Below are 12,928 nucleotides of genomic sequence, written 5' to 3'. Positions count from 1 at the left end.
AAGAATATTACTAATTAAGCCTAAGACTCTATTACTAATACTAAATGCTAAACCTAATTGTCCTCGTGAGCTTAGCTCAGTTGGTATGGACAATGCATAAAATATGCAAGGTCCGGGGTTCAAACCCCGACCACCACCAAAAAAATGCTAAACCTATTTCTAAATGCAAAATTAAATGACTAACTCTAACTAAATAAATAACCTAATTAAACTTGACTCGATCTAACATAGATATTATAACAACCATTATTTTTACTACGACTCCCTAAAATGCATTGCGAAAAATTAAAATAAAAACCTAAACTGAGACTCTAAAATAAAAACTAAAAATAAACGAATGGGGTTAGTTCCTAAATGGGAAAAACAAAAAGAAAAATAAAAATGGTTAGTACTAAATGGAAACAATAAACTAAATGCAAAACGGAAAAAATAAACTATGTTAGTAAGGACTAAAATAATAAACTAAATGTAAAACTAGACTCTAAAAAAATATAACTCAACTAGAACTAAATATTTTTGGTATTTTTTAATTTTTGAAAACAGAAAAATAAAATGCAGAAAAATAAATGACTGAAAAATAAAGATAAATAAAAACAAGTAATTTAAATCGTTTAGTCGAAAATATCAACAATCCCCGACAGCGGCGGCAAAAACTTGATGGTCGGATATGGCAAATGTACCAAATCGTTTACCAGGTAATAAAGTGATAAGTAGAGTATCTTATCCACAAGGATTGTGGTTTCGTCCAAACAATTCGCGTTACTTATTTTTATAAGTTGACAATATAAAAGATAAAGGATTAAAAAGTCTTGCAATTTTTATCTGTTTGCAACAGAGCAAGTTACCTGTTTTTGGTTGTAGAAAATAAAGCAGCGGTTAGGATTCTTCGAATCCCCCTGTATATATTGTTGAATATTAAGTAACAGTAATGTCGCGTTTATTTATCTTAGGTAGACTATATAAGTGATGAGGCCGTTGGGATGTTACTAACATACTTTGGTATATCCCTCCGATGGATAACTACACATGTTGATCGCACGGTGATCCTTACATGCGGGGGCTTGCTAATTCAAAGGTAATTGAAACATAAACTTAAATTGTTTTCCAGTGTTTCCCAAGGCAATGAAGGCCAAGGTTCCCTTAGGTATGCCTATCTATGAATCTTAAGACACTTATAGCACACTCTCTCAACGCTTAGTCGTTTTACAAACGGGCAGTCCTAATCTATGTCTACCTTACTAAGGATTTCAAGAGAATGGTTCTATTAGGTTACATTTTATTTCCTTCAGTTAGGCACTTGTTTCCCTAATTACTAATAAGTTAATTCTGATGAGTCGTTATTTAGTCTATTTTTATATATTATTTAGTTTCGTTTTATTTAGATTTGAATTTATTTTATTTAAATATTGTTTCCTTTTTGAGCTATTTTACTTCAATTGCCTATTTTTATATTTCAGGAACGAATATTGGATGGAAGGAGTCTTGGAGCAAAAGAAAGGAGTCTGGAGCTAATTCGGAGCGAAAATACGAAAGATTCGGGAACAAAATATATTCCCCCAAAGTCAGAAGCTTGGCACGGCCCGTGCCAACATGTGGCACGGCCGTGCCACCCTCCAGGATGCCTTTTGCTGCTTTTTCTTCAGGCCCAAGCTACTCTGTTTTAGTTTTACCCAAAAACCCTTGTAATTGCTTAGATTTTAAGTCGATTGTAACTATAAATAGAGTAGCCTCCCATCACAAATATTCATCTTTATTTCTTGGAATTCAATAGTGACAATTGTTTTCTTAATAAAGTTCACCTTTTTATTTCTTTACTTCCTTGTTATTTATTTTATGCTTTCTCTCTTCTTCCCCATGTCTACGATGAACATGAGTGAGTAGACTTCTTTGTCTTGGGATTATTGGATAAGTCTAATGAAGTAATCCGGATCAAGTCAAGCCTTAAACCTTAATTTTATGTAACCCTAATTTCTAATCTAAATTCACCGCTTTAACATGAATTAACCATTATCAAACTGTGGAAGCGAACGCGGAGGGTTTGATAATTGTTAATTCATTATCTCAAATATCAATTCAAAAAGCGAACGCGGAGCTTTGATATTCGAACAAGTGAATTTAGACGAGGATTGCGAAACATGAGAATAGTTTAGCAAACCTTGAGACATATAAAGTTTCGATCTTCAAGGGTTCCAAAGGCAATCACCCATGAGAATAGGTGTGGTTGTTGGACGAATACACTCACTGACTTCGAGAGATGCTTTGATACGCTTAAGAGAAACTTGTCTTTAGAAATTAGGACTAACGTAAGGTTATAAGTTTAAGGGTTTGTTTGTGAAGGATTCGTCGTTACAATGAACCAATAATCCCAAGGCTTCTTTTTATTATTGTTATTTACTTTCAACCAACTGAACCTCCTCTTTTATAAACTTTCTTCTCCTCTAATCATTCTTTTAAAGTTAGTTAAATTGAACAACTCCCTAGCGGAACGATACTCTCTTTTACTACTATTTCGATAGACCGTGCACTTGCGGTTTGGCCTATCAAATTCCTAGGTTCGATAGGGCACCACACAGTCTTAATAGTTTTTAGCCACTAAGTACCTACGACTAGGCTCAACAATCATTCTAGTATCTTTGGCTAATTAATAATCACTTACTTCATAGACAGATAGTTAACAATAAAATGATATAAATATCACTATATAAGCATCCAGTTAGTGATAACAATATTAGGCCCTGTCACAAGCTAAGTACCTAAACTAGGGTTGCACCTATCACAGAAATAAACTATTTCCTAATAAAACTCAATAGCGAACAAAAGAAATAAATAAAATATAAACGACATTAAATTAAATAAATATCAAACTAAAATATACGTAGGTTCATCTTAAAACTCTAACATAAAAAGATTTAGTTACACATGGTAACTAAAAACAAATTACTAAAGATAAAAACATACCCTAGAAAAATCAAGGAGAAGATAGAAACTCTCTCGAAGCTCCAAAGTTTCCTTCCTCTTGAACTGCCACAGTTCTGAACGAGAAATTATGAATGAGAAAGGCTGGTATTTATAGTGAAAGTTTCTACCTGGGTTTGAGCTAAAAGTGCGGGCTTTACCCAACACGGAAGCAGGAAAAGACGCTTGCGCTCCACATTTTTGCGAAACACCCTAGGCGCATGAGAGTGAGGCAAAATGCATGCCCCAGGCGCATGGTTTTCCAATTTCATGCCCTGTGCATTTTTCCATGCCCTAGGCGCATGGCATCTATTTCCTGGGCCCAATTTCCAATTTTTCGTCGTTTTTAGGTCTTCGTCTTCAAATAACTTGTCTCAGAACTTTGGGAACGGAATTCCTCCCACTTGTAAGTCTTCTAAGGCCTCTTGAATTTTCTTTCTTGTTTCCTGAATCTTCACAATTCTTCAGATGTTCTTGATTTGCCGATTTGCTTGATATCTTCGTGAATTACTTCAAAAACTCCCTAAAATTGCTATGTTTCGGAAAAACTAGAATTACAGACTCAAATATAGAAAATATTACAAAAGTCCCGAAATCATAGACAGTCGTTCTAATACTCCTCCTTTTTTATGTTAAATCCTACTGAAAATAACTAAAAAACATGCTAAGAATAATGTAAGATGACATGTCATCACTTTTGCATTTTATGCTATCTATTTGTTTTATTGATGATACTTATTGTCTATTTATGTTTGAGATTTAAGATATGGTCGGTGATGTATTATGAGACTTGAGACATGGTTGTTGAGATTTGTTATATGTTACTGAGACATTTATGACGTTGTTTTCTGCTGCGAGTTTTGAAAAATCAGTTTATGCATGTTTTGAGAAAAATGATGACGTAGCATCTAAACTCTTCCGAATAATTGATTTATTTGCATGATTTATTGCATTCGGGGTTTAAGGTGTTATGTCCAGCACAAAGACCCAATCAAGGACACAAACAAGCAATAAAGTATGTGGATACATCTTAAATATTCTCAACCATGACACAATCAAGGAATAAAGTATGCGGTACACAAAATCCACTTTATTAAGCAAAATAACCAAAAAACCCTAATTTCTACAGATGTTACATACCTCCAACAATATTTCGGGTCCTAGTTTTTGTTCCACCACACCATTCCACCTCCAGTTTCTTTCGCGCCCTCCTCTTCCATGCTCGAAGACGAAGCAAGGTGAAGGATGTAACAACCTAATTCTATTCAAGCAATAAAACATGCGAATATAACGGATATTCAAGAATTAGACGCTACGTCTCAACAAAACAACAACTAGCATGCATGTATATATATATATATATATATATATATATAATATCTCAACAGTCGCAGCGGATATAAATCATACATCACCATCAATACATATGCCATGGTCAACAATACATCATCAAACAAAATCCTCCAAGTCCGACAATCAGTACATCTCAAATAAATAAAATAAGTCCAACACAACTAAAAGACACTGACTCAACCTAATCAGAGCCCTAACTATAACTCCAAAATGATAGCGGAGGCTAACTCCATCTATCCAAGCACTCACCGCAAGCAGACTACTCCTGCACATCGTCTACCCATCCATACAGACAGGTAGGCGGCATAAACCACCGGAGGTTAGCTTTACATTAATCATAATCAATAAATAATAATTGGATATAAAGAAGTTAAATTAATCCTCAAATAGTCGCATAAACGATTAACTTCCATACATACATACATTCAACCAATCCAAATATTACAAGCAAGCATACACTTACCACCAACAAACAACATTCACATATCACATCAAGCTTTCATTTCATTATGCAATGCACCTATACTCGACGCATACATGCATGTGGTCCCATACAACAACATTAGATGCCAACCGCACATCTAAGTAAGAGTGCACCTCCTCTTACCATGTAAAAGTACACCTCCTTTTACATTTCACAACTGACTTCATATGATATGATGCATGGACATACAACAATGACCCGATAATGCACAACTTCAACATACAACTACCAACGACAATGTAAATGTACACCTCCAATTACATTGACTAGTTCAACAACATTGCATTATCAAGTATTCATGTCCACACACATTCAACAAATCACAATTCACATATGAGTCATCATCACATAAACCATCGTCTTCACATATGAGTCATCATCACATAAATCATCATCAACTACACAATATCTCACAACAATCCCACATAATTCTCGTAAACTAAGCAAAGTGGAATAATACAACATTTATGATAAACATCATATTCAACCTTCAACAACCATTCATATATCCTCAATTAATCATATAAGTCATTCACAAAAGATTTACAAGGTAATTGGTTCAAAGGAATCGTTTTCAACAAAGTTTGTCTATCGGTATCTCATTTTCAAATAAATTGAAGTTATTGAACCAAACCAAGCAAACAAGATTCAATGCCTCAACTAAGTATACCTCTAGGCCACATGTGAGTGCAGTAGAGGATACTTTGGCGTTTCACCGGCCAAATGTGACGAAACCATGAAAAACTCAAAGTTCGTCTCTCTTTGTCATTTTTACAAAAGAATCCCATTTTCGAAACAAAACATGTTAAGGCTTGATGAAACCAATCACAACCATTTTTAGAAATCATATAAATAACATACAATCTTAACCCTACTTCAATTCCATGAGAAAAACGAGTTTCCGAAAAATTGACGTTTTTGGACCGTTTTTCAAAAGTTAAGTGAATTTCACAATTTCTAGTCCAAATCGAATCAAACGTAGTTCCAGTAGGATTAAGTGTGTAATCAGAGGTTAAACAAGTCAAAAGAAACATTTTAGAAAGCTCGGATTGGTCCCCAAGTGCACGAAACAAAGAATCAAGTTTGGCTGTACAGGAGGTAGCATGCTTAAGCGTCCACCACTCGCTTAAGCATCCGAGTTACAGAAGCAACAGGGACTGCTCGCTTGCAGCACGCTTTCAGCATGCTACTGGCTCGCTTAAGCGTGGTCTGCACGCCTAAGCGTCCTGCACCAGAACAGCTCAAAAATTGTTACGGGTTCTAACCCCTTTCACCTCAAAATCCCCATTTTGATTCTCCCAAACCCCAAAACTTAATCCCAAAGATGTTTATAGGTCTTATATGCTTCAAAACACTTAAACATGCATACAACTTGCAATCACAATATCAATTCATCAAAATTCACCAATTCACCAAACTTTTACAACTTTCAACAACAACAACATTTGAACATGATTTCATCAACAATTCAACAACCACAACATTATTCATCATCAATTTCACCCAAAACCCATCATGTTCATATATACCCATTTTTAACATACAAATTCAACAACAACAACACAATTATCATTCAATTCATGCATATAATCATATCATCACAATTAAGCACGAATTTCTACAACTAAATTCAAATTAACCACTTAATGAAAGAATTAGGGTAGAATCTACAACTATTAATTATGATTAAAGTCTAACTCCATTACCTCAATTCTTCAAAATCAACACTAGGGCTTCACTTTAGCTCCAATCCTTGAAGCTTGACCTCCCTCTAGCTCTCTCTCTCTAGCTTCCTCTTCAACCCTTCTCTACTCTTACTCTTTCTCTCTCTACCTCTTCTCTTAATAATGAAAAATGATGGTAAACCCTATTTTCCTCTAACACTAGAGTTTATATAGGTTCTATCAAATTGGGCTCAACTCACAACACCTTAATGGACCTAACCCATTTCTATTCTAACCCAAAAATGTTACTACTCACTTAACAGTAAAATGTAATACTAACGGTCACTTACCGGTAACAAAATAAATCACTACACTCTTCGGTAACTTAGTAAAATAACAACCCTCATTAAACACTAAAAACAATCATCAGCAAAATTACTAAATTACCCCTGCTCATAAAATGACCAAAATACCCCTGAGTCCAAAATGACTAAAATACCCTTCTAACATCGAATTCTACAATTCCCAACTAAAAATACACACAGAGGCAAATAATCACATACAGCACACACAAAAGCAATTAAATAAATAATAAAATAAATATAGCGAAAAATCGGGCTGTTACCACTCTCCCCCACTAAAAAGAATTTTCGCCCTCGAAAATTACCTGAAGGAAACAACTCCGGATACGAAACCTTCATTCTACTCTCTGATTCCCAAGTGGCACTCTCACCAGTTGGTCCAACCCAAATCACTTTAACCAAATCGATATCCTTGCCACGCAAACGTTTCACTTCACGATCCTCAATCCTAACTAGCCAAGTCTCAACAGTCAAATTATCTCTCACTTCCAAATCATCCACTTGAATCACATGAGACGCATCATACACATACTTCCTCAACTGAGACACATGAAACACGTCATGAAGATTCGACAAGGACGGTGGTAACGCAATCTGATACGCTACAACCCCAACCTTTTCAATAATCTCAAACGATCCAATAAAACGAGGAGTCAACTTCCGACACTTCAAAGCACGACCAACACCAGTTATAGGATTCACTCTCAAAAACACATGATCACCAACCTGAAACTCAATGTCCTTTCTCCTCTTATCATGATAACTCTTCTGCCTACTCTGAGACGCTCTCATCTTCTCTTGAATCATCTTAACCGTTTCCGTAGTCTCTTGCACAACTTTCGGTCCTAACAAAGCACTTTCACTTGACTGATACCAACACAACGGAGTCCTACACCTCCGACCATACAAAGCCTCAAACGGTGTCATCCCGATGCTAGAATGAAAACTGTTGTGGTAAGTAAACTCAATCAACGGCAAACATTCAATCCAACTGACACCTTGCTCCAACACACAAGCTCTCAATAAATATTCCAAACTCTGAATAGTCCTCTCCGTCTGACCATCAATATGGGGATGATAAGCAGAACTTGTAACAGCCCGATTTTTCGCTAGATTTATTTTATTATTTATTTATGAGTGTTATGTGTGCTATTATGTGATTATTTGCATCTGTGTGTATTTTTTGGTTAGGAATTGTAGAATTCGGTGTAGAAGGGTATTTTAGTCATTTTGGACTTAGGGGCATTTTGGTCATTTTGAGAGTAGGGGTAATTTTGTAATTTTGGATGAGAATAATTTTAGTGCTTAGTAAGAGTATTATTTTACCAAGTTACTAGAGAGAGTGTAGTAATCATTTTATTTACCGGTAAGTGACCGTTAGTGTTGCGATTTACCGTTAAGTGAGTAGTGACATTTTGGGTGTTAGAATAGAAATGGGTTAGGCCCATTAAGGTTTGAGAGATAAGCCCAATTGAATAGAGCACATATATAAACTCTAGTTGTTGGTGAAAATTAGGTTTCATAACATTTCACATTTCATTTCATTTGGGAAGAGAAGAGATAGAAGCTTGAGAGTAGAACAAGATCAAGGGCTAGAGCTAGAGGCGGGGATTCATCATCTAGGAGCTAAGTTGAGGCTTGAATTAAAGATTCTTGGTGTTAGAGGTAAGGGGGTTAGGCTTTAATCATAATCCTTTAGTTTAATTCTACCCTAATTCTTTGCATAATTGTGGTTAATTTGATTTTGGTTGTAGAATTTCATGCTTAATTTTGTTGATATGATTATATGCATGAATTGAATGTTAATTGTGTTGTTGTTGTTGAAATTGTATGTCAAAATGGGTAGATATGAACATGATATGTTTTTGTATGAAATTGATGATGAATGAAGTTGTGGTTGTTGAATTGTTGATGAATTCATGTTCAAATGTTGTTGTTGTTGTTTTAACATGTGTTGTTGATGAATTGATGCAATGGGTATCATTGAAATGATGAATTATGATGAGATTTGTTGTTGTTGTTCAAATTGGTGAAATTTGTGTCAAGTTGTCCATGTGAAGGACCCAAATGAAATTTTGATATATGAGGTTGTTGACTGAGTTTTTGATGTTTTTGGATGAATTGGAATTGGTAGAATTTCTGTTTTCATATTGTGATTGTGTTAGTCGAGTTGTTTGGGAGAAAACGGGTTTTTCGTGTGAAATGTCAGTGTTTAAGCGTTTTTGCAAAAGAAATGATTATGTGAGGTTTGGGAGAAATGATTTTGGGATGGTTGAAACTTGAATTTATCTGTAGATTATGATAGAGCTAAGTGTCAGGAGCGTATAGGCGAAAACGACATCGAAAACGGAGTAACGGTTTGATTTTTATGCGCGAAAACGTGAAGGTTGAAAATCTGCTACTGATCAGGAGTTGATCCTGATCAGAAGCTAACGCAGATCAGAAGCTGATCCAGATCAGAAGCTGATCCTGATCAGAAGCTGATCCAGATCAGAAGCCAGCACTCCTGTTCTGTGTTCTTGCGTCTTTTTCTCACATTTCTGTTTTGATTTGGCTTTTGACGTAAACTTGAAAGTTGTAGATAATTTTGTTAGCTTTCCAGAGGCTTTGGTTTGACTTGCAAATGATTTTTGGCTTTTGAGTTATGAGGAAAATACTCCAAGGTGGTCTTAGGAAAATTTTACGAAAAATCCGCATAACTATTTCTAAGTCGACCCAAACCTTATGGATTGTTTCCAAACTTCAAACTTGGGTTTTATGAGTTCAATTAAGGTGTTTAATACTATCTAATCTATGAGGTGATGGATCTAACTTGTTTTGCTTTGAAAATGGAAAATTTTGTGAAAAGTGAAAAAGTGAGACGAACTTTGAGTTTTTCTTGAATTCGTCGTTTTTGGCCGATGAAATACTTATGTATCCTCTACTGCACCTATAAGTGACTTGTGAGAATACATGGCATAGGCAGTTGAGCTTGTAGGATTGGTTTTGGTTCATAACTTCTATTATTTTTAAATGGTGACTTTTGGAGACGAACTTAGTAAAAATGAATCTTGATGCACTAAAGTCTTATGAATCTTTTGTGAATAAGTCACATATGACTAAGTAATTGTGCCTGAATGATTGTGGAAGGTTGAGAATGATGTTATCATAAATTGTTGTGTTATTCCATTTTACTTGATTTATGTGATGTAAATGGAAATGAATTGTAAAAGGATGTTGATGAATGTTGATGAATTTTATGTGAGATGTGATTGTTGAATGTATGGGCATGATTCTTGATAGTGCAATGTTGTTGAGTTGTTGAAATGTAAAAGGAGGTGTACTTTTACATTGTTTTGATAGTTGTTATGTTGAAGTTGTGCATTATCGAGTCATTGCTATATGCCCATGCATCATACCATGTTGTTGTTGTTGTTGAAATGTAAAAGGAGGTGTACTCTTACTTAGATGTTCAGTTGGCATCTATTGTTGTTGATCTGGTACCACATGCATATATGTGTCAAGTCTAGGCGCATTGCATAACTTTAATTATCAGATGGTTACGTTTGTGATTGTTAATGGTGGGTGGTAAGTGTGGACTTGTATTGCTTATATGATTGAATGTTGATGTTGGATATGTATGTAAATATCTACGAACTCTTTTATATTTGTACATCTGTCCATTATGATTTGATTATGATTAATGTAATACTTACCCCCAGTGGTTTCGACCGCCTACCTGTCTGTATGGATGGGTAGACGTTGTGCAGGATTAGACGCTTGGTGAGTTTGCTTGTTGGATGTTCGGACGACGGGAGCTTTCTCCGTTGTCGTGTCAGTGTCGTAGTATCTAGGCTCTGATTAGGCTTAGCGTCTATTTGTTGTTTTGGATTCATTTGCTATGTTGTTGCTATTGTCCACTTGTCGGACTTGGAGTATTTTCATATGAGGATATATTTGACCATGGCATGTATATGTTGAAGTTTATGATTTGAATTCCGCTGTGACCGTTGAAGTATTATATATATGCATGATGTTAGTTGGTTTTATTTTGAGACGTAGCATCTATTTCTTGAATATTTGTTATATTCGCGTGTTTTATCGCTTTAATAGAAATATGGTGTTACAAGTTGGCTCAATTGGTAGTGGGAATGCATTGAAGTAGTACTTATCCCCAGGTACTAGGTTCGATTCCCACGGGAGGCAAAAACACTACTAGAGAAGGGGGGTAATGATTAAGCTTGTGAGTGACAGTGCCGGGGTAGTGGGGCGGCCCCACTGCGGTGCGGGACCCACCTGGGCTGTTACAGAACTCAACCTCAACTTAGTTCCCAAAGCAACTTGCAAACTCTCCCAAAACTTAGAAGTAAACCTCGGATCCCGATCCGACACAATACTAGAAGGAATACCATGCAATCTAACAATCTGCTCAATGTAGATCTCAGCTAACTTCGCTACAGACATACCGGTCTTGATAGGAACAAAATGTGCCGACTTTGTCAACCGATCAACAATCACCCAAATCGAGTCAAAACACTTAACAGTCTTCGGCAAAGCTCCAACAAAATCCATAGAGATACTATCCCACTTCCACTCTGGCATAAACAACGGTTGCATCAAACCCGACGGCTTCTGATGTTCAATCTTAGACTTCTGACAAACCAAACAAGCATACACAAACTCCGCAATCTCTTTCTTCATTCCAGGCCACCAAAACAACCTCTTCAAATCCTCATACATCTTAGTCGCTCCTGGATGAATACTCAAACTACTTCTGTGACCTTCTTCCAAAATCTGTCTCTTAGGCTCAAGAACACTTGGTACACACACACGATCACGAAACATCAAAACACCGTTCTCACCCAACCTGAAGTCTCCACCCTTGCCTTGATTAACCAACACCGCACGATCTACAAGTTTCAAATCTTCCTTCTGACCAATCTTAATCTCTTCCAAAATATTACTCGTCAGCTTCAACATTCCCAACCTCACACCCTCCGGTGTCAACTCACTAACCAAACTCAAATCTCGGAACTGCTCAATTAATTCCAACTCTTTCACCATCAAAGAAGACACATGCAACGACTTCCTACTCAAAGCATCAGCAACAACATTCGCCTTTCCAGGATGATAACTCAACTGAAAATCGAAATCCTTAAGATACTTCAACCATCTCCTCTGCCTCATATTCAACTCCTTCTGATCAAACAAGTACTTCAAACTCTTGTGGTCACTGAACACTTCAAACTTAGAACCATACAGATAGTGCCTCCAAATCTTCAACACATACACAACAACTGCTAATTCCAAATCATGAGTCAGATAATTCTTCTCATGCACTTTCAACTGCCTCGAAGCATAAGCCACAACCTGACGATTCTGCATAAGCACACCACCAAGACCCATCTTAGAAGCATCACAATACAAAACAAACAATTCCTTCGGATTTGGCAAAATCAACACTGGAGCTGAAGTCAACCTCTTGTTCAACTCTTGGAAACTCTTCTCACACTGAGCATCCCAAACATAAGCTTGTCCTTTCCGAGTCAACTGCGTCAATGGCAACGCCAACTTAGAGAATCCCTCAATGAACCTCCAATAGTAACCTGCCAAACCAAGAAAGCTTCTAACTTCAAAAACAGATTTAGGTGATTCCCACTGCAACACTGCATCAACCTTCGACGGATCCACGACAATACCACCTTTAGAAATCACATGACCAAGGAAACTCACTTCCCGCAACCAAAACTCACACTTCGACAACCTAGCAAACAACTTCTTCTCTTTCAAGACTCCCAACACAATCCTCAAATGCTCAACATGCTCTTCCTCCGACTTCGAATACACAAAAATATCATCTATAAATACCACCACAAAACGGTCCAGAAAAGGATGAAATACTCTATTCATATGACACCTGGCACATTAGACACTCCAAATGGCATCACAGAATACTCATAGTGTCCATACCTCGTTCGGAACGAAGTTTTGGATATATCTCCCGCCTTTAACCTAATCTGATGATATCTTGACCTCAAATCAATCTTGCTGAACACTTCCGCACCAACTAACTGATCCAACAAATCGTCAACCCTCGGAAGCGGATACCGATTCTTAATTGTCACTTTGTT

The 12,928-nt window shown here is 36.5% G+C and overlaps 1 long non-coding RNA gene across 1 annotated transcript; it reads left to right on the top strand.

Annotated features, from left to right (window-relative positions):
* The first annotated feature begins 8,352 nt into the window (after positions 1 to 8,352).
* LOC146906021 (uncharacterized) lies at positions 8,353 to 10,874 on the top strand. Its single transcript, XR_015020451.1, has 2 exons — positions 8,353 to 8,483; positions 10,557 to 10,874. It is a non-coding gene; the product is annotated as an uncharacterized LOC146906021 (long non-coding RNA).
* Positions 10,875 to 12,928: the final 2,054 nt, after the last annotated feature.

Source organism: Medicago sativa, chromosome 7, assembly GCF_051527215.1.
Source record: "Medicago sativa cultivar Bolivia chromosome 7, Bolivia_mono, whole genome shotgun sequence".
NCBI classification, from domain to species: domain Eukaryota; kingdom Viridiplantae; phylum Streptophyta; class Magnoliopsida; order Fabales; family Fabaceae; genus Medicago; species Medicago sativa.
This window is presented reverse-complemented; position numbering and strand designations above follow the sequence as displayed.